At 47.2% G+C, this 22587-nt stretch overlaps 1 protein-coding gene across 6 annotated transcripts in view; it reads left to right on the forward strand.

Annotated features, from left to right (window-relative positions):
- Positions 1-22587, forward strand: part of CLCN4 (chloride voltage-gated channel 4) — a 76361-nt gene that overhangs the window by 3158 nt on the left and 50616 nt on the right. The window contains exon 3 of one of the 6 annotated variants that reach the window (XM_055565117.1): positions 4113-4193. The exons of the other annotated variants lie outside the window; for them this stretch is intronic. The gene's annotated coding sequence lies outside the window, so the exon portion shown is untranslated. The remainder of the gene's footprint in view (positions 1-4112; positions 4194-22587) is intronic. 6 annotated transcript variants of the gene reach the window in all.

Raw genomic sequence — 22587 nt, forward strand, 5'->3', positions numbered from 1 at the left:
TTTAGTTGCTCAGTCGTGTCTAACTCTTTGCAACTCCATGGACTGTTAAAGCCTGTAAGGCTCCTCCATCCAGGAGATTCTCCAGGCAAGAATATTGGAGTGGGTTGCCATTTCCTTCTCCAGGGGATTGTCCGACCCAGAGATCCAACCCCTGTCTCCTGCCTTGGTAGGCGGATTCTTTACTGCTGAGCCACCAGGGAAGCCCCCTGTTGACATTGGGGCTGGAGAAATCTGTTGCAGGGGTGTTCAGCTGCACCTCTGGCCTCCACCTACTAGATGCCCCTAGTTGTGACAGCCAAAAATGTCTTCAGACCCTACCATTGTCCCATTGTGGGGCTCCATTGCCCCTGCTTGAGAATCGTTGATTCAGATGACCTCTCAATGTTCTTCAGGCCCCAGTATTCTAGAATTCATTTTCCTGTGAGTTGTTTCATGCTGAGCCCTCGGTCGGAGATCTGATGCCCTTTCATGATGTTGTATATATTGGGAAACACAGTGTGAAGGCTTTTTTTCTGCTGTGGGGTTCCAGAAATAGCTTCTGTCAAAAAGGGGAGGCCTGTGTGTGTGCCAGTTGTAGCCGGGAAGCTGGCTTGGCAGAAGGGAGAGTGTCAGGGAGAGAGGAAAAAAACACAAGCAGTAGACCATCATGTCTGGAACTGGAGTAGCCCAGAGTCACTATCCTTATCTGCAGAAGTGGAATAGCAGGACCGGGTGGAGGTGTCACAAGCAGAGAGGGAGATAAAGGGGGTGTTGGCACCCGTTGTGGGGGGGGAGATGATGGCAGCATGTGTGGCTGGAGGAGGCCAGCGCCAGCTGCCCCCAGAGCCCCCGTCTGGCCCCCGAAGGTGGTGGTGGTCACGGTCTTGCCCTTTAAGCTTCAGTGCAGGACTGACCACTAAAGCTCTGGCTCTGACACTTGGCAGAGGCAGTTTTGCCGCCTCACTTCCGCTCCCAGAGCTGTTGCCGAATCCATAAAATAGGGCTACTGTTCGTGCTGGTCCTGCTGCTTTGAGTTTTCGGGGGGTCAGATGGATGGTAAAGGGTCAGCACACCGGGAACTCCTGGGAGACGGGAGCAAGGGTGGCAGTTGCATTGCAGGATGAGGGCCATGTGCAGTGGGTTCGGGGGAGGAGGTTTGGAATGATTAGAAAAATCATCCTTGTCTCTCTGAGGGCCTGGCACTGCAGTGTGTCCCTCCTCCAATTCCCTTGCTCTCAGCTCTCTCTCTCTGCCTCTTTGCGGCCCCATAAAAATGGCTCTCCTGGGAAGAGGGTTGGTCTTTAGTGAGAAAGACCCAGTGTGCAGACGCCAGGGCCCAGACAGCCTCCTTTGTCCACTTCCAGCCATTTTGTTTGCAGGTGGCACCCACAGCTGGCCAGGAACCTTGTTCCCAGAATGGCTTGGCACCCTGGGTGGGCTATCAGGTGCTGTCTTTTCACACAGGCAATACTGAGCAAGAAAATGAAAAAGGAGGAGTATTCTCCATCAAATGAGACATAAGACATAGAATCACTGTGCTAGGCAGCTCTGGTGCTGTGACAGAGTACCACACACTAGGTGGCTTATCAACAACAGACATTTATTTCTCATAGTTCCAGAGGCTGGAAGTCTGAGATCATGGTGCTAGCATGGTTGGATTCTGGTGAGGGCTCTCTTCTGGATGCAGAAGGCCATCTTCTCCCTGTGTCCTCATATGGTGGGAAGAGAGCACACTAGCTTTCTGATCTTGTCTTGTCATTGTTCAGTCGCTAAGTCGTGTCCGACTTGTTGCAACCCCATGGGCTGCAGCACACCAGGCTTCCCTGTCCTTTACCATCTCTTGATGTTTGCTTAAAGTCATGTCCATTGAGTCGGTGATGCCATCCAACCATCTCATCCTCTGTCACCCCCTTCTCCTCCTGTCCTCAATCTTTCCCAGCATCAGGGTCTTTTCCAGTGAGTTGGCTCTTGGCATCAGGTGGCCAAATATTGGAGCTTCAACTTTAGCATCATTCCTTCCCATGAATATTCAGGGTTGATCTCCTTTAGGATGGACTGGTTGGATCTCCTTGCAGTCCAAGGGACTCTCAAGAGTCTTCTCCAGCACCACAGTTCAAAAGCATCAATTCTTTGGCACTCAGCCTTCTGTATGGTTCAACTCTCAGATCCACACATGAGGTCTCTTCTTCTAAGGGCACTAGTCCATCATGAGGGCTCCACCTTCATGACCTCATCACCTCCCAAAGGCTTCACCTCCTAATATTGGGGACACATTGGGGTTTAGGATTTCAATATATGAATTCTGGAAAGATACTTTCAGTCTATGACAATAACCAAATGTAACTTGTACCCTTGACTGGATCCTGGCCTGAACAGGCATCTATAATAGGTGTTGGGGATACCTGGGTTATTTTTATGTGACTGCCTAGTAGATGACATGAGGAAACTACTGTAAATTTGATTAGATGTGATAATCTTACGGTGCAGTAGGCACCCAGCTCAGTCGCTCCTGATTCCTGATACAGAAACAGTGAGATGAGACGTGGTTGTTTCCTGCTGTTCTCTGTTAGGCTAATTTGTTACACAGCAGAAGATAACTGACACATGTGTACATACAAGAGTCTTATTTTTTGGTGGTGCATGCTGAAGTATTTAGGGGTGAAGTGTCACGAGAGCTTAGGGTACTATTAAAGTGTTTTGTTTTGTTTTTTAATGCCTTGGAGCTCTCTTTTATGTACTTCTGAATAGAAGACAGATGAATTCTCAAACCTGCTTTTGCATTCAGTGCTGCAATATCACATGTCATGTTGCCTCTGGAAAATTCCACTGTACACTCCTGAGAGAATGAGAATGGAAAAAGGCAAATAATATAAGATTATTATAAAAATATTTTTGACAGCACGGACCCCTTTAAAGGTCTTGGGAATCTCAGACACACTTTGAGAACCACTCTGAGAACCACAGTAATTTATTTTTTCTTTTGAACTTTTTATTTTGTATTGAAGTATAGTTGATTACTTTGGCCAATACTTTGGCCACCTGATGTGAAGAACTGACTCATTGGAAAAGACCCTGATGCTGGAAGAGATTGAAGGCAAAAGGAGAAGGGGATGACAGAAGATAGATGGTTGGGATGGCATCACTGACTCGATGGACATGAGTTTGAGCAAGCTCTGGGAGCTGGTGATGGACAGGGAAGCCTGGCGTGCTGCATTCCATGGGGTTGCAAAGAGTCAGACATGACTGAGGGACTGAACTGACTGACTAATAGCTGATTACCGATGTTGTGATAGTTTCAGGTGGAAAGTGAAGGAAGGGACTCAACCATACATGTACATGTATCCATTCTCCCCCATACTCCCCTCCCATCCAGGCTACCACATGACATTGAGCAGAGTTCCATGTGCTATACAGTAGGTCCTTGTTGGTTATCCATGTTAAATATAGCAGTGTGTATACACTTTCATGCATTGGAGAAGGAAATGGCAGCCCACTCCAGTGTTCTTGCCTGGAGAATCCCAGAGACGGGGGAGCCTGGTGGGCTGCTGTCTCTGGGGTCACACACAGTTGGACACAACTGAAGCGACTTAGCAGCAGCATACATGTCCATCTCAAACTCCCTAGCTATCCTTTCCCCCATCCTTGCCCTCTGATAACTATAAGGTTATTACAGAGTATTGATCAGAGTTACCTGTGCTGTACAGCAGGTCCTTGTTGGTTATCTATGTTAACTGTAGCAGTGTGTACATGTCCATCCCAAACTCCCTAACTATCCCTTCCCCCTGGCAAGTAGTTCATTCGATAAGTCTGTGAGTCTCTGCTTTTTAAGTTCATCTGTATCATTTCTTTTTAGATTCCACATATAATGCACCTATGGTAACAGTAGTTTACTTTTAAATGGTTCAGTTGAATGGAGAGACAGTGCGAAGAGGCCAATATGGTTAAATAGGAACACTGATGGAGTCTGATTGGTGTTTTTCATTGGACTCTTCTCCATAATGTGCTCTGTATTTGAAAATGTGCCCAATAAAAAGTTAAAAAGAAGCTAGAAAAGAAACACAGACTCTTGGGCTTGTGGGGGATTCTGATTGAGATCTGGGGAACGTTTTTAACCAAGGTGCCTTTGACTGCAGGGACCTGAGGTCCCAGTTGCGACCTGCTGGCTTGGAAGTTCCCAGCTCACCCAGAAGCCCTCCTGAACCAGACCTAGGAGGGTGAGTTAGCGGTGAGGAGGGGATGTGTGTGAGCACTCGGCAAACTCTGGCAAGTGGGTGGTGGGAAAGGTCTTATTATCAAACCCTTGCTTGACTGTATTTGCAAGGGGTGACCAGAAATGAGTTTTCCTTTCTAAGAGAAGAGGTGATTTTCTTTCCAGAACATGGTGGTTTTTGAATGACTTGTTTTCTATTGAAATAGTAATACATGCTGGTTGTGCGAACTTCCCACAGGATCAAGGTTATGAGAATGAAATGAAGTCTTTCTCATTCCCAGTCCCTCATCCCCCTTCCAAAGGCAACCACTAATAACTGTCTTATATATTGTTTCTGAAAATGTCTGTGCAAAGACACCCATGTGTAGAAGGTGTATAGCATTTTCCTTTCTCATTTTTCTTCATTGGGATGTAATTCACATGGAGGGAAATGCATGGATCTTAATTCAGCTGATTTTGACAAATCAGGATTCCCAGTACTCCCAGAGGGCTCCATCTTGTCCTCTTTTAGCCAAATCCTCCGGCAACCACCATACTGATTTCTGTCAGCACAGTTTACTTTTGCCTGTTCTTGAACTTCATATACCTCAAGTCCTTTGATCTTTATACTTTTATATCTGTCTTCTGTCACCAGGCATGATGGTGAGATTCATCCATGTTGTTTCATGTAGCAGTGATTTCATTCATTCCATTTTATTGTGAAAGTACTTTTAGAGAGAGAGTGGAGGCAGTTGGTATATGTTGCTTCTCTTCATTCCTTGGAGGCTGTTTTACATCATCTCACTTACAGTTGAGTTCCAGAGTGTGGATGGTAGGAAAGTTTACTTAACCAGTCTCATTTTGATGGGCATGTGGATTCCTCAAGCTTTTGTAATCTCTGTTCATGGTATTATGCTCATGTAAAAATGCCAAAGAGGAAAAGACCTCTCTAGGATTAATTATGGGCTTCCCTGGTGGCTCAGAGGTTAAAGCATCTGCCTGCAATGCAGGAGAACTGGGTTCGATCCCTGGGTTGGGAATATCCCCTGCAGAAGGAAATGGCAACCCACTCCAGTATTCTTGCCTGGAGAATCCCATGGACGGAGGAGCCTGGTGGGCTACAGTCCACGGGGTCACAAAGAGTCGGACACAACTGAGCGACTTCATTAACTCACTCAGGATTAATTAAATGCACTGAGTATAGATGTTGGGACTTAGCTTCAAGATCAAAGCAACCCTTATATTTTACATGTGACCAAGAGATGTCCAGAAAAGTCAGGTGACTTGCCCAAGGTCACATGACTGATAGTAACACAGTTGGGGAACCCTCCAGGTCCCAAGATGCCTCTAACAGAGTGTTTTCTTTGGCCATGCCATGTAGCATGTGGGATCTTAGTTTCCTGACCAGGGACTGAACCTGAGCCCCTTGCAGTAGGAGCATGGAGTCTTAACCACCGGACTTCCAAGAAAGTCCTCAGAATGTTCTTTTCTGCACTATGAGCTTTGTGAGCACAGGAACTGTGAGTGTTTTGCTCACCAATGTAAACCTAGCACATAACTCATGGCAGAGTAAGTACTCATAAAATATAAATTAGAGGGAAAATTAAGGGAACTATTAGTCCCCTGAGAAAAGACCACTGATATCCCTGAGAACTGCATGGACATTCACATGAGACTTGAGCCTCCAAGTTCTTTTGTTCATTCACTCCCTCATTTACTTCTTTGTTCTGCAAATGTTTGTTGGATCCCTGCTGTGTATCTAGGACAGGGCTCCTCACCCTGGACTCTATGGACTTTGAGGCTGGAGGACTCTCTGGGGGGCCGTCCTGTGCCCTGGAGGATGTTGAGTAGCATCTTCTGGCCTCCTGCCACTTGACGGGGGGTGCAACCACGGCTCCAACCCCCACTTGTGACAGCTGAATTCGAGACATTGCCAAGTGTTCTGGGGTGGGTGAAATTGCCCACCCAACTGGTGGTTGAGACCCCAGTCTAGGCACTGGGGTTTGCTGTGGAACCAAATGGACAAGGTTCGTGCCTGGGTGGGAGTGACCCTCAAGTGGAGGAAAGAGAAGATAACTGGATTTGATAGGTTGTGCGATTGTGTGAAATACAGTGAGAGGCAGAGGGTGGGCAGCAGTGGATTCAGAATCCTGGTTAAACGGAGTGGTTACCCAGGCCCCTCTGAGGGCTCACATGTGACCAGGGACTGAGGGGGAGCCACGTGAACACTGAGGAGATGGAGAGCTCAGAGCTGAGGGAACAGCTGTGAGGTGGGCATGTCCAGGAAATAGCCACCCAGAGAAGCGTCCTGAGGCAAGTGCTCAGAGGGGTAGCCAGGGCAGACCATGCAGGGACTTAGCAGGAGTGGAACCAGCCCTGGGTGACTAAGTGTGGTAACAAGCCATGGAGTGCTTTTGGGTTGAAGAGGAACACATCAGTACTTGTGTTCAAGGGCCTGGCTCTGGCTGCTGTAAGAACAGTCAGAGGTGGGCAAACGAGGAAGCTGGGTGGCCAGCGAGGAGGCTGGGTGGCCACGTGAGCTGTAGCTTAGAGGACTGTGCGTGCGTGCATGCTCAGTCATGCCTGACTCTTTGTGACCCCATGGACTGGAGCCCCCCAGGCTCCTCCATCCATGGGATTCTCCAGGCAAGAATACTGGAGTGGGTTGCCTTTTCCTTCTCCAGGGGATCTTCCCTGATCAGGGATCGACCCCGGGTCTCCTGCATTGCAGGCAGGTTACTGCTGCGCCACCTGGGAAGCCCTTGGAGGGCCGTGCCCCTGACTAATTGAACAGCCGTGTCGTGCTCAGCAGCAGGCAGGCCTTGGCTATCACAGGAGCGCGTGGGTTGGGTCACACTGTAACCCTGTAACTATGGTGCCTCAAGGTGGAGGCCACCTGCACAGCCTCTCAGGACAGTGTCACCAGGGCTGGGCAGTGGTGCACAGGGACAGCAGAGGCAACAGCTCTTGCATTCCACATGTGACACCAGCAAGGCTCACCTTTAGGCCTCTTGTTGTGGATAAAGTCGCCCAAGCTTTCTCGAGGCCCCTTGAGCCCACCACCTGCCCTGCACCTGTGAGGTGGCTCTTCTCTGCCTGGAGTGCTGTCCCCCAACCCCCATGCTGGCCAGCCCGGGTCACCCATGGTCCGCTCTCAGCGAGCGCTCTTGTGTGGGTCCTTGTGTGGCCCTGAGAGCTGGGAGGTGGCCATTAGTTGAACTGATGGAAGTTGGAGACCAGAGCCTTCCCCGTTGGTGGTGACTGTTCCTGCTCCTGGGGTCCTTCGACCCCCCACCCCCACCCCCCACCCCAAGGATGCTGTCAGGCTGCTCCCGCCAGCAGCAGCACCAGTGCTGGGATGGCTGTGGGGTTTGGCTAGAGGGAGCCTCACCGAGATGCAGTGTTCCGTTTGTCCCCTCGGGAAGTCTGCTCCTCGCCCTGGCGGCCGGGGACCTGCTGACTCATTTCTTGTGGTGGCCGTTGCTTCCCTTGTGCTTGCCCAGCACTTTTTAACCACATCCCGGAGGATGAATGGAGGTTACCTCCTTCCGGGATCTTAGCCTCCCTTCTGGGTTGTGATATTAGCTCAGGGTGAAATTTTCTTTTTCTGTCCACCGGAACCCTTGGAGGCACTGATTGGGTTAGGAGGAAAGGGGCCACCCCAATGATTACAGACATGTTCTTTTCATCTTAACTCAGTCCGGCCTCCCACCAGCACCCACTTTGCCCAAAACATAGGAATCGACTGACGTTTCAGCCCTCCCCGGGGTCAACCCCACTGGGATATGCTTAGGACGCCGGGGAGGAAAACTCAAGGCTGTGCTGGAGGATTCCCTGCATTTATCCTTCACAGAGGTGCTGATTGTGAGTGTCTATGACATTGTTTTCATCCACGAGGGTGCGAAGCTCACATAGCAGAAAGTTAGATTGTTGTGTTGGAAGATGGTTTGCAGAGCTCTTGGGAGAGGGAACTGTACTGCATGGGATTTCTTACCAGCATTGTTTTCAGCTGCTGTTATGGGCTGAAACCATGCGTCTTATTAAAGTGCATCTGAATTCCTAACACCTATTACCTCAGAATCCGACCTTAGTTGGAGATTTTGTTCTTGATGTTCAGTTGCTAAGCCGTGTCTGATTATTTGAGACCCCATGGACTGCAGCACTCCAGGCTTCCCTGTCCATCACCAACTCCCGGAGTCTACTCAGACTCATGTCTGTTGAGTTGGTGATGCCATCCAAGTATCTCATCCTCTGTCACCCCCTTCTCCTCCTGCCCTCAATCTTTCCCAATATCTGGGTCTTTTCCAGTGAGTTGGTTCTTTGCATCAGGCAGCCAAAATATTGATGCTGCTGCTAAGTCGCTTCAGTCGTGTCCGACTCTGGGCGACCCCATAGACGGCAGCCCACCAGGCTCCCCTGTCCCTGGGATTCTCCAGGCAAGAACACTGGAGTGGGTTGCCATTTCCTTCTCCAATGCATGAAAGTGAGAAGTGAAAGTGAAGTCGCTCAGTCATGCCAAGTCTTAGCGACCCCATGGGCTGCAGCCCACCAGGCTCCTCCATCCATGGGATTTTCCAGGCAAGAGTACTGGAGTGGGTGCCATTGCCTTCTCCACAAAATATTGATAGAGTCTTTAAAATTTTTTTAAAATAATTTTAATTTATTAATTTTTGGCCGTGCTGGGTCTTCACTGCTACTTGGGCTTTTCTCTAGTTGTGGAGGATGGGGGCTGCTCTCTAGGTGTGCCTTCTCTTGGGGTGGACAGAGGCTCCAGTCTGTGCAGGCTTCAGTAGCTGCAGCTCCCAGGCTCTAGACCATAGGCTCAATAGTTGTAGCACATGAGCTTAGTTGCTCTGCGGCATGTGGGATCTTCCCAGACTAGGGATTGAACCTGTGTCTCCTGCGTTGGCAGGTGCACTCTTTACCACTGAGTCACCAGAGAAAGCTGAGATAGGATCTTTATAGAGGTAATCAAGTTAGAATGAGGCCATGAGGGTGGCCTCAGTCCAGCCTGACTGGGGTCTTTATAAGAGGAACTTTCTGCAGACAGGCACAGAGAGGAGAGGATGCGCGGTGTGCCGGGAGAAGACGGCCGTCAGCACTCTAAGCAGAGAGGCTGCGGCTGGATCCAGCCCCAGGAAACCAATCCTGCTGGCACCTGATCTCAAGCTTCTGGCCCTGGAACTGGGAGACAAGTAGTTTCAGCCATTTGAGCTGCCCAGTCTGTGGGGCTCATCAGGGTAGCCCTGATGAACCAGTCCAGCAGTGTTTCCCAGGGCATGTGTGCCTTTGTCCACCTGGGAGAATGGAGGAGAGCCCAGCAGGCCTTTGCTTTGGTGCTTTCTGCACAGTTTAGGAGAAGCTTGACGAACAGGACCTTCTCTGTGGGAACAGGTAGCTCTTGTTTCCTGAGAGGAACGAGACTTCTTCAGTCCTCCCATGACCCAAGAGGAAGGGCCCTTGCAGCCCTGGTGGGAATCTGGCTTGCCACTCACTATCTGGGGAACTTGGGCCAGGAACCTCACCTCCTCCTCTGCCTCAGTTTGCTAATCTGTCAAATGGGCCTGAGGCTGACAGTATTTAATTCAGAGAGTGTCAGGAGCCCTGGTGACTGATCCATGTGAAGTGCTTAGACCGGGAGCTCTACTGGATTGTTGTTAATTATCATGAGGATGATAAATTAATTGAGGACTTCCCAGATGGCACTAGAGGTAAAGAACCTGCCTGTCAATGCAGGAGATAAAAGAGACATGGGTTTGATCCCGGGGTCTGGAAGATCCCTGGGGGAGGAAATGGTACATTACTCCAGTATTCTTGCTTGGAGAATTCTATGGATAGAGGATCCTGGTGGACTACAGTCCATGGGGTCACAGAGAGCTGGACATGACTGAGTGACTGAGCACACGAGGATGAGGTCCTGGGGACGTTCTCCATCCTTGATCCTGGGCACCGGAAACGCCAAGACCTCAGGGCCCTCTCCCTGCCCTCTGGAGTGGGGAGGTGTGAGAACACTGAGTCCATTGTGTCACCCGGAGGAGGCCGTTTGCAGTTGGCCTTATCCCCTTCCCACACGCAGGCTGTGTTCTGAAAGGGGACAAAGAGCCCCCCTGAAAGGGGCCACAGGAACTGTGCCATGGCAGAGGGGGCTGCTGGGAGGGGGCCGAGGGGGAAGCAGGAGCTGGAGGCGGAAGTCACCCTGCTTGACTCTGCCAGCGCCAGGCAACAGTTTGAAATTGACAAAGGTTAATACTTATGTCTCTGTCTGGGTGCCCTGTGGCTTTTTTTTCTCCTGGGCCACCAGGGGTCTCCTGTCACTGTTGGTGCCTCTCTGTGAAATCCCCCGCTCCCTGCCCAGGGAAAGGACTGGGGCATCACTCAGGGGCTGGAGGATTGGCTAGAAGGGCAGACAAAGCATGGCCCCTCACTGTCCTAAAGGTGTCTACATTTTAGAAGCGAGACTCCATCATCTCAAATGGATTTGAAGTTGGTGGGGTTTCAGGTCAGATGGAGAGGGGAGGGAAAAAGCTTTGAGTGGTTGGGGAAGTGACCAAGACATTGCTTTACAAAAAAGGCCGAGGACTCTGCCTCCTGCATTCATCACAGTGCAGTCTTCATCCACACCGAATCCATCAGGAGTGACTCTGCCACCAGTGGGGCATGCTGGAAGGGACAGCATGTCTTGAAGCGTGAAGAGCAGTCTGGCTTGCTGGGAGGCTACAGGAACTGCTAGCTTGCAGTCCATCCCGCCCTCCCCCCTCCCCCACCCGCCTGCTGTCACAGGTCCAAAGTCCGCTCCTTTGGGCCCCTGCGATTCTGGGTCACACGCCTGTGGTAGGGTGTCAGCCAGAATGCCTGCTGGCTGCTCAGAGGAGGAGATGTGTCTTTATATTTGTTGACCCAGTTTTTTTTCTGGGGTTTAAAGCAATAAGGGAAAAATCGAGATGAATTGAGCAGTTAAGGAAACCCCCGGAGCCCAGTAGGGGAAAGCAAGCCATGCCTTCCAAACTCACATTGCGGCAAAGGATAGAACTGGTATGGGAAAGGCATACAGTCAAAGAAGCGTGTCCCAACTTCTCTCATTTTCATCTAGTGAGTTGAGTATGGTTGACATATTCTTTTTATCCTGTATATATGCACAGATAAGCTGTTTTTCTTGTATTTTTGAGTTTGCCTCTGCAGTGATGGCCAAAGCATTGAGCTCACAGCTTGATAGAGTTTTCTGTCTTTTGATAGATGTAATTTTTTTGTTTTTTTGAAAAAGTGTTTATTGAAATATAGTTGATTTACAGTGTTGTATTAGTTTCAGGTATATAGCAAAGTGATTGTTTTATATATATAGAAATATACTTTTTTCTACATTCTTTTCCATTATAAGTTATTACAAGATGTTGCATAGAGTTCCTTGTAGTATAGAGTAGATCCTTGTTATTGATCTATTTTGTATATAGTAGTGTGTGTATTTTAATCCCAAACTCCCAATTTTGTTCCCAAACTCCCTCCCTATCCTTTTCCCCTTTTGTAACCATAAGTTTGTGTTCTGTGTCTGTGGGTCTATTTTTTTTTTATAATTAAATTTATTTATTTTAAATTGAAGGGTAATTGCTTTACAGTATTGGGTTGTTTTCTGCCAGACATCAACTTGAATCAGCCATATATCCCCTCCCTCTTGAACCTCCCTCCCACCCCATCCCATCCTTCTAGGTTATTACAGAGCCCTGGCTAGAGTTCCCTGAGTCATACAGCAAATCTGTGGGTATATTTCTGTTTTGTAAGTAAGTTCAAGTGGATCATTTTTTAAGATTACACATATAAGTGATATCATATGATATTTGTCCTTCTCTAACTTTCCTCACTTAGTGTGATCATCTCTAGGTCTAGATGGATGTGGTTTTTTAAATTTATTTTTAATTGGAGGGTAATTACCTTACAGTGTTGTATAGGTTTCTGCCATACATTAACATGGATCAGACACAAGTATACATGTGCATCCTTCCTCTTGAACCTCCCTCCCACCTCCCACCCTATCCCACCCCTCTAGGTTGTTACTGAGCCCCAGTTTCAGCTCCCTGGCTCATACAGCAAATTCCTCCTGGCCATATATTTTACATATGGTGCTGTATATGAATTCCTCCTGGCCATATATTTTACATATGGTGCTGTATATGAATTCCTCCTGGCCATATATCTTACATATGGTGCTGTATATGAATTCCTCCTGGCCATATATTTTACATATGGTGCTGTATATGAATTCCTCCTGGCCATATATTTTACATATGGTGCTGTATATGAATTCCTCCTGGCCATATATTTTACATATGGTGCTGTGCTGTATATGAATTCCTCCTGGCCATATATTTTACATATGGTGCTGTATATGAATTCCTCCTGGCCATATATTTTACATATGGTGCTGTATATGAATTCCTCCTGGCCATATATTTTACATATGGTGCTGTATATGAATTCCTCCTGGCCATATATTTTACATATGGTGCTGTATATGAATTCCTCCTGGCCATATATTTTACATATGGTGCTGTATATGAATTCCTCCTGGCCATATATTTTACATATGGCGCTGTATATGAATTCCTCCTGGCCATATATTTTACATATGGCGCTGTATATGAATTCCTCCTGGCCATATATTTTACATATGGCGCTGTATATGAATTCCTCCTGGCCATATATTTTACATATGGCGCTGTATATGAATTCCTCCTGGCCATATATTTTACATATGGTGCTGTATATGAATTCCTCCTGGCCATATATTTTACATATGGTGCTGTGCTGTATATGAATTCCTCCTGGCCATATATTTTACATATGGTGCTGTATATGAATTCCTCCTGGCCATATATTTTACATATGGTGCTGTATATGAATTCCTCCTGGCCATATATTTTACATATGGTGCTGTATATGAATTCCTCCTGGCCATATATTTTACATATGGCGCTGTATATGAATTCCTCCTGGCCATATATTTTACATATGGCGCTGTATATGAATTCCTCCTGGCCATATATTTTACATATGGCGCTGTATATGAATTCCTCCTGGCCATATATTTTACATATGGCACTGTATATGAATTCCTCCTGGCTATATATTTTACATATGGTACTGTATATGTTTCCATGCTAATCTGTCAGTTGTTCCCACCCTCTCCTTCCCCCACTGTGTCCACAAGTTTGTTCTCTATGTCTGCGTCTCCATTGCTGCCCTGCAAATAGGTTCATCAGTACCATTTTTCTATATTCCATGTATATGCATTAATATATGATATTTGTTTTTCTCTTTCTGACTTACTTCACTCTGTATAACAGCTCTCAGTTTATCCAACTCATTAGAACTGACTCAAATTCATTCCTTTTTGTGGCTGTGTAATGCTTGGTTGCTCAGTCATCTCTGACTCTTTGCAACCCTATGGACTGTAGCCCGTCAGGCCCCTTCGTCCATGGAATTTTCCAGGCAAGAATACTGGCGTGGGTTGCCATTTCCTTCTCCAGGGGATCTTCCCAACCCAGGGATCAAACCTGGGTCTCCTGCATTGCAGGTGGATTCTTTACCCCCACAGGGAAGTGTCTAAGGCTCCTTTGGTCCACTTTTGGATTAAGGCAAAGAATTGCTCCACTTCAGTGCTATTGGCATTTGGGGCCGTCCTATGCATTGTAGGATATTGAGCAGCATCTTACACTAGATGCCAGCAGCACAGCTTGTCAAATGTGACGAAATATGCCCAGTGTCCCCTGGGAACAGGCACCACTGCACTGGTCTGTCCATCTTTGGTGTCTGCTGCCCGGCCTCATTCCTTCCTGTAACCCCAAACCTGCCCTAATGGTGGTGGCTCCCAGGTTAGCCACTTCCTTTGAAGGAGGGACCTGGTTTTTCCCACCATCTGTACGTGGCTTTGTGTGGGTCCCTTGCTTGTTCCCCAGTCAGTGGCTGTGTGCAGTGGTTGGAGACTTAAATTGGCCAGCCTGGGTCACATGCCCATATGGCAGGGAGTGGGGGAAGCTTTGGTACCAAATGGGCAGCGGGACAATTTTAAGGGGTGAGAATGGCCCACTCTTGCACCCCTGTGTGGAGCTAAATGCTCGGCTGGGCCATCATCCACTCAGTAACAAGCTCATCTGGCAAATGCCAGGTGCCATCCTTTCCTGACCCATCCCCAGGCTACCCTTGGAGGGTGCTCAGCTCTTTTTCAGGTGAGCAACCTGGACCCCACTGGGCCAAAGATGTGCCCACATTGGCCTGCAGGGCCCCGGGGTCCTAATCCCCTAACCCCTCTTCAGTTTCTTCCCCCCGGGTCGCCTTCCACAGGGCTGTCACAGAGCTGTTTCGGAGCGTCCTGTTCTCCGGACACTTGTGCGCTTCGAAAGAAAGAGAGCAGGACTTCCCTGGCGATCCAGTGCTTAAGACTTCGCCTTCCAGTGCAGCGAGTATGGGTCCCGTCCCTCGTGGGGCACTAAGATCCCAGATGCCTCAAAGCTAAAAAACCTGAACATACACGGAAACAATATTGTAACAAACTCAGTAAAGACTTTAAAAATGATCTACATCAAAAAATATCTAAAAAAAAAATAAACCCCAGAACATTATACAGAAATAACACTGTAACAAATTTAATACAGACTTAGATTATCTGCATTGAACAACAACAAAAAAAAAGCTTTAAAAAAAGCGAGCGTTTTTTAGACAGCCCCAGAGTACCTGCCCATCAAACTGGAGCTTCCCTTGCCACCCTAGTCCCTTTCGACCCAAACCTTCATGACCATAAAGAGTGGGGAAGGGCTTGTGCTCCAAGGAAAAATGACACTACCATCGCCGGAAGAAAGAATAGATGCCCTGAGCAAAAGCCACAGATGAGAATCACGCCTGAGAATCTGCATTTACTGATGGGCAGGTCACATTTTCAGACACTTCTTCAAATTGCAAAGTATAGCAAACACTCCCTGAAGTGCGTAACACCTAAGTGTATGGCTTAATGGATTGTACAAGAAGTGTCCATGCCTCCACCCCACTTATAATGTACATGATTCCTTGTAGATGGGATCACTGGAGGAGGAAATGGCAACTCACTCCAGCATTCTTTCGGGGAAAATCCCATGGACAGGGAAATCTGGCGGGGTACAGTTCATGGGGTCTCAAAGAATTGGACCCGACTGAGTGACTGAGCACTCACAGATGAGATCACAGTGCAGATTCTAACGGGTCTCAACTCTGATCAGCAGGCTTGTGAGAGCTGCCCATTACAAGTACATTTAGGGAAGCACTGGAGTCAGAGGGTGATTATTGAGTCAATGGACATGAGTCTGAGCCAACTCTGGGAGATGGTGAAGGACAGGGAAGCCTGGTGTGCTGCAGTCCATGGGGTTGTAGAGAGTTGGACACTACTGAGTGCCTGAACAACAGCAACAACAGAAGCTGAGAAGCCACTGAAGGTGACAGAGAAGTAACCACAGGTCACAGTGGAAATTGCTCTTGAGTTGGCTCAGGGCAGAGCCCAAGCTGTGGGCTGTGGCTCTCAGGCAGGAGTTAGGGCTAAAGGAAGCTGAGGGAAGGATGGCAGGGGAGGCAGATAAGGGTACTGGTTGCAGCAGATGGAGAAAGGAGGAGGAAGGCTCCGCCCAGCAGACTCACGGGCTGGTGGCAGCAGGGCTGCTTGCAGAGCACCCTCTGGTGGCCCAGTGTTGCAATGACACCCTCTCTGAGCCCAGGGCCGCTCAGGCTGGTAGACTTCAGAGGAGTGGCCGGCAGGCATCAGCCCTGAGGTTAGTGCCTGGTGTAATCCATTCAGGTTGCAAGAAAAGCAACTTTGTAAAGGCTGCTTGTGGTTGGTTGATGGAGCCTCTGGAAAATCTGTAAGACTTGCAGTGTTCTTGCAGTTGTTTTTTTTTAGTTGCCATCCAAGGTCTGGCTCTGAACTCAGTGTTCTTCCCTTTCCACCATGTCCTGTGAATATGGGTGACCTCTAGCCCTCATGACCTTGACCACTTTGTCAGGGAGATGCTATGACCTTATTTTTATTGACATGCCAGGTGCATCTGCTGTCTTGAAGAATTCAGTTCAGTTCAATTCAGTTCAGTTGCTCAGTCATGTCCAACTCTGCGACCCCATGAATCGCAGCACACCAGGCCTCCCTGTCCATCACCAACTCCTGGAGTTCACTCAGACTCACGTCCGTTGAGTCAGTGATGCCATCCAGCCATCTCATCCTCTGTCCCATTCTCCTCCTGCCCCTAATCCCTCCTAGCATCAGAGTCTTTTCCAATGAGTCAACTCTTCGCATGAGGTGGCCAAAGTACTGGAGTTTCAGCTTCAGCATCATTCCCTCCAAAGAAATCCCAGGGCTGATCTCCTTCAGAATGGACTGGTTGGATCTCCTTGCAGTCCAAGGGACTCTCAAGAGTCTTCTCCAACACCACAGTTCAAAAGCATCAATTCTTCGGTGCTCAGCTTTCTTCACAGTCCAACTCTCACATCCATACATGACCACTGGAAAAACCATAGCCTTGACTAGATGGACCTTTGTTGGCAAAGTAATGTCTCTGCTTTTCAATGTGCTATCTAGGTTGGTCATAACTTTTCTTCCAAGGAGTAAGCATCAGGATAGCTAATTAGTTGGAGAAACTTCTCTGATTGTAGGATGTCATAGAAATGTGTGTGTGTGTGTGTGAAGAACTACCTTTTGTTTCCCTGAAGCTTTCAGGTTGAAATGTTGCTAGTGAGGTCCTGTGGTTGCGTTTCCAGGGTCTCATCCTTCCCTTCCAGAATCCTGTGCAAGACGGCTGCGCCTCTTTACCTTTGTGAATTCCCAGTGGATTTTGATTCTTCTTTTGGTAGGTGAGGCTTTCAGGCCTGCCAGTGACTCTGACAGCTTGGATAGGGGTCGGGCCAGTAGCAGATGCCCCATGAGTGCTTGTGTGAAGCAGGGCCCACAGCCCCCAGCCACCAGCTTGCTGCCTGTTTCTGTAAGTCACATATTGGGCCACCCAGGCACACGCCTTCTTTCCGCTCTGTCTGGGCTGCTCTGAGCTTCAGTGACCAAAGGACCGACTGGAGTAATTGTACCGAGATTGTATGGCCCCCTGAGCTGGAAAGAGTCCCCATCTGGCCCTTTGTAGGAAATATTTGCCAACCCCTGAAGGGCAGTTACATTACTGTGAGGAGGAAGGAGAAAGGTGGTGAAGCCAGACTGCTAGAAGGGTTTATGAGGTCAGGAGGAGAATTTGGTAGCAGTTTCTACCATGCCCATGCTGCCAAAGGAACCTGCTGGAACTCCCCCTCAAGTGACCAGAATTCCTTGTTGACTGGAGACTTTTAATCTGAATTATGAGTTTGCATTCCACCTGTTCAAGTCATCTGGGGATTAGCTAGTAGAGTCGGTAGGCAAATAAGTTGTCATGGTCTGACCTGGGAGAGGAACTGGCATGAACGTTGTCAGGGTCTCATGGCACCCGGCCCTGCTGGGCAGAGAGAGGAGGTAATGGGTGGAACAGCTTTTTGCAACTTCTTGGAGGGGGTGTGCGTGGAAAATGATGGCAGCATCATGTGTAATTGATGGAGGCACCATGTGTAATGGTTCCAAGTGGGAAATCACCCCAATGTCCATCCACAGGAGAATGGATAAACTCATTGGGGTTTGTTTCCAGCATCGAATACCATAGAACAGAAAGAGGCAAAGTACGTCATCCCGAGGACGAAATCCAGCTCATCCCCTGAGCCAAGAATGAGCTCAGAATGGTTTTTACATTTTTAATGACCAAAAGAAACTGAAAGAATATTTTTTTGTGACAGGTGAAGATTATATGAAATTCAAACTTCAGTGTCCATGGATCAAGTTTTATTGATACACAGTCCCAGTCATTCATTTGTGTATTGTCTCTGGCTGCTTCTATGTAACAGAGGCAGGGTTGAGTAGTCCTTGTCAGAAGCCACGTAGCCCAGAAACCTCCAAACCTTTGCTATCTGGCCCTTAATGGAGAAAATTTGCTGTTGAAGAGCACAGAGAATGAACAAATGATAATCAGATAAACTCAAAAACATGGATAGATCTTACAACATAGAACAAAAGAAGCTGAAAACAAAAGAATCCATTTATATAAATTTCAAAAACAGGCCAAATTAATCTGTGGTATGAGGATAGTGAATACCTTTAGGGGTGGAGGAGGGCCTGGAAGGGGCCATGAGGGAGCTTCTGGAGGCTAGTCATGTTCTGTTCTTGATCTGGATGCCAGTTACGTGGGGGGTTTCAGTTTGTGAAAATTTGTGGAGGTGTATACTTAGGATTTTTGCCTTTTTATAAACATATTTATTTCAATAAAAAAACCTTCACTAAGAAAAGTGGTCTCAGTCTGGCAGCTCCTCAAAGAGTTAAGCATACAGTTTCCATATCACCCAGTAATTCTACTTCTAGGTGTCTACCCAAGAGAACTAAAAATACATGTCTGCATGAACACTTGAATGATCATAGCAGCATTAGTCACAATAGCCCCCAAGTGCAAACAGCCCAGATGTCCATCAGCTGATGAATGGATAAACACAATGTGGTCTGGCCACACAATGGGATATTCAGTTCAGTTCAGTTGCTTAGTCATGTCCGACTCTTTGTGACCCCATGAATCGCAGCACGCCAGGCCTCCCTGTCCATCACCAACTCCCGGAGTTCACCCAGACTCATGTCCATTGACTCAATGATGCCATCCAGCCATCTCATCCTCTGTTGTCCCCTTCTCCTCCTGCCCCCAATCGCTCCCAGCATCAGTCTTTTCCAATGAGTCAACTCTTCGCATGAGATGGCCAAAGTACTGGAGTTTCAGCTTTAGCATAATTCCTTCCAAAGAAATCCCAGGGCTGATCTCCTTCAGAATGGACTGGTTGGATCTCCTTGCAGTCCAAGGGACTCTCAAGAGTCTTCTCCAACACCACAGTTCAAAAGCATCAATTCTTCAGCGTTCAGCCTTCTTCACAGTCCAACTCTCACATCCATACATGACCACTGGAAAAACCATAGCCTTGACTAGACGGACCTTTGTTGGCAAAGTAATGTCTCTGCTTTTGAATATGCTATCTAGGTTGGTCATAACTTTCCTTCCAAGGAGTAAGCTTCTTTTAATTTCATGGCTGCAGTCACCATCTGCAGTGATTTTGGAGCCCAAAAATAAAGTCTGACACTGTTTCCACTGTTTCCCCACCTATTTCCCATGAAGTGATGGGACCGGATGCCATGATCTTCGTTTTCTGAGTGTTGAGCTTTAAGCCAACTTTTTCACTCTCCGCTTTCACTTTCATCAAGAGGCTTTTGAGTTCCTCTTCACTTTCTGCCATAAGGGTGGTGTCATCTGCATATCTGAGGTTATTGATATTTCTTCGGCAATCTTGATTCCAGCTTGTGCTTCTTCCAGCCCAGCATTTCTCATGATGTACTCTGCATATAAGTTAAATAAGCAGAGTGACAATATACAGCCTTGACGTACTCCTTTTCCTATTTGGAACCAGTCTGTTGCTCCATGTCCAGTTCTAACTGTTGCTTCCTGACCTGCATATAGGTTTCTCAAGAGGCAGGTCAGGTGGTCTGGTATTCCCATACCAAGGGAACATATCATGCAAAGATGGGCTTGGTAAAGGACAGAAATGTTATGGACCTAACAGAAGCAGAAGATATTAAGAAGAGGTGGCAAGAATACACAGAAGAACTATACAAAAAAGATCTTCACAACCCAGATAATCACGATGGTGTGATCACTCACCTAGAGCTAGACATCCAGGAATGTGAAGTCAAGTGGGCCTTAGAAAGCATCACTACGAACAAAGCTAGTGGAGGTAATGGAATTCCAGTTGAGCTACTGATGCTGTGAAAGTGCTGCACTCAATATGCCAGCAAATTTGGAAAACTCAGCAGTGGCCACAGGACTGGAAAAGGTCAGTTTTCATTCCAATCCCAAAGAAAGGCAATACCAAAGAATGCTCAAACTACCGCACAATTGCACTCATCTCACACGCTAGTAAAGTAATGCTCAAAATTCTCCAAGCCCGACTTCTGCAATATGTGAACCGTGAACTTCCAGATGTTCAAGCTGGTTTTAGAAAAGGCAGAGGAACCAGAGATCAAATTGCCAACATCTGCTGGATCATGGAAAAAGCAGGAGAGTTCCAGAAAAACATCTATTTCTGCTTTAGTGACTATGCCAAAGCCTTTGACTGAGTGGATCACAATAAACTGTGGAAAATTCTGAAATAGATGGGAATGGAATATTACTCAGCCATAAAAAGGAGTGAAGCATTGTTGGTCCAACATGGATGAACCTTGGAAACATTATGATAAGAGAAAGAAGCCCAGCACAAAAGACACATATGACATGATTCTGTTTCTATGAAATGTCCAGATGAGTGCTTACCAGGGGCTAGGCCAAGAGAGTGACTACTCTGGGCATGAGCTTACTTTTAGAGAATAAAAGTTCTGGAGTTAGATAGTAATGATGGTTGTACAACCTGGTGAATGTATTAAATCCCACTGTAAAAGGGTGAATATTATGGTATGTGAATTATATCTAAAAATGTGTAGAAAAAGAACAATCGCTATCACCCCCTGTGCATCTCTGTAAGCCAAAAGGAAAAGGTTCCAAGATGGCAGCCACCTTGCCTGCTCTTCTGTGCCCCTCTTCCAAACACAGGTGATGCAAAGGTTGACCAGGGGAAGGTCTGACTTTTCCACAGGGTAATCCAGACCTGCCCCCAGGCCAGCTGAGTAGCGCAGAGCAGTTTCTAGAATGTAGCTAAATTAGGACATTAGATTTGCTGCTTCTGTTTACTAAAACTGGAGTTCTACGAAAACCAGGGCATATCAGAAGATTGTAAATAACTTGCTTCCTGGACTTCCCCGGTGATTATGCCCATATGCCCAGCCCCACACCCCACTTTCATGATTGTTCTTTTCATCTGGTCTGATTGGAGAGAAATTAGATTGCAACAGCTACTGGTGCGCATGCATTTCCATCGAAGAAGGGAACATGGACTCTCGGCTTCTTGCCGGTTACAAGATCCCCCTACTTACCCGGGGCTCACTTTTTCTGTGTGTTTAGTAATCTCTTGTGCGTTATACTTCTGGATTCCCATTTGTAAGTGTGAAGGGCAATAATGCTCACATATATTACTATAATTTTTGAGGATGTGAGATTATCACTCAGATGATCTCATTTTAACTTTGCCAACAGGGAAGAGTATGTTTTTTTAAAAGATGCTTTTCTGCTCTGTAATAACTGATATTAACAGTTGGTGGTGAAGATAGCTCTGAAATTTCTGGAAAGTCCCCTAGGCTTAACCAATATCTGTACAGAAACAAAAAGTTTTGAGGAATTAAAAAATGTTTGCTTGTCCCCACACATGTGAAAGGGGATAAAGTTTCAGGCTCTGTGTCATGTGCGTGCGCTCTGGAGTGGAAAGCACCTGAGAAACAGTCCAGCCCAGGACTCTGGTTTTTGAGAAGAGGGCAGTGAGGGTCAGCGGAGATCAGTGGAGGTCACATAGCCAGATGGGATTAATGCAGATTTCTCGGTTAGCGAAAATAGATGTCTTTCATTTGAAAGAAAATAGTCACTGATAAATGTAAAGATTCTGAAGAGTTTTCAGGAAAAGATATTTAAAATGCCAGGCATGGGTTCATGTTTTAATGGCCTCACGGGTTCTTGGTAAACAGAAATCACCAAGGGTGCCCCAGAAGTTCAGTTTGACTTTGCTTAATCTCCTTGAGCAGAAAAGGGATCCATCAGGTTGCTTCTGTCCGTGGCAGACATCAAAGGATGGATTAGATAAACTGTGAGAACAAGGGAATGTGTGGGGTGGTAAGGAAACGTGTTTTCATGAAACACTTCAGGTTTTTCATTTGACCAACAGTTGTGAAGCCTCAGCAATCCTGTATCAGGAGTAAGGTGCTTCACAAATGTCTGCTCTTTAAGTGTGCTAACAAAATTCGGAGGTATATGCTGTTAGACTGCCCCTACCCCTGCCCCCGCCCCCAAATTCAGAGATGGGTAGACCGAGGCACAGTAAGGTTAAGCAACTAGCCTAAGGTCACAGAGATACTCAGTGGCAGAGCTGAGATTTGAACCAAGGCAGTGCTGTTTCAAAGCCTGTGTTTTTAACCACTATGCCATGGTGCCTTTCCAGTGGTAATTATTCAAAATGTAGAAGGGAAAAGCATGAAATTGAAGAGCAGATATGTGATACTTCGAATTCTTTTAAAATATATCTGTGAAGAAAATATACCAGCATGTTACAGTGAATCTCTCTCTAAGGTATTGAAAGGTTGCTGCTAGGAGCCGTGAACAATGCTGGGATTCTTGGCCTCCGGAGAAGAGGAATTCGATCCAGAGCCAGTGATGAGGCTTGATTGCTCAGAGCTTTTTGTG

This window comes from Bubalus kerabau, chromosome X, assembly GCF_029407905.1.
Source record: "Bubalus kerabau isolate K-KA32 ecotype Philippines breed swamp buffalo chromosome X, PCC_UOA_SB_1v2, whole genome shotgun sequence".
NCBI classification, from domain to species: Eukaryota; Metazoa; Chordata; class Mammalia; order Artiodactyla; family Bovidae; genus Bubalus; species Bubalus kerabau.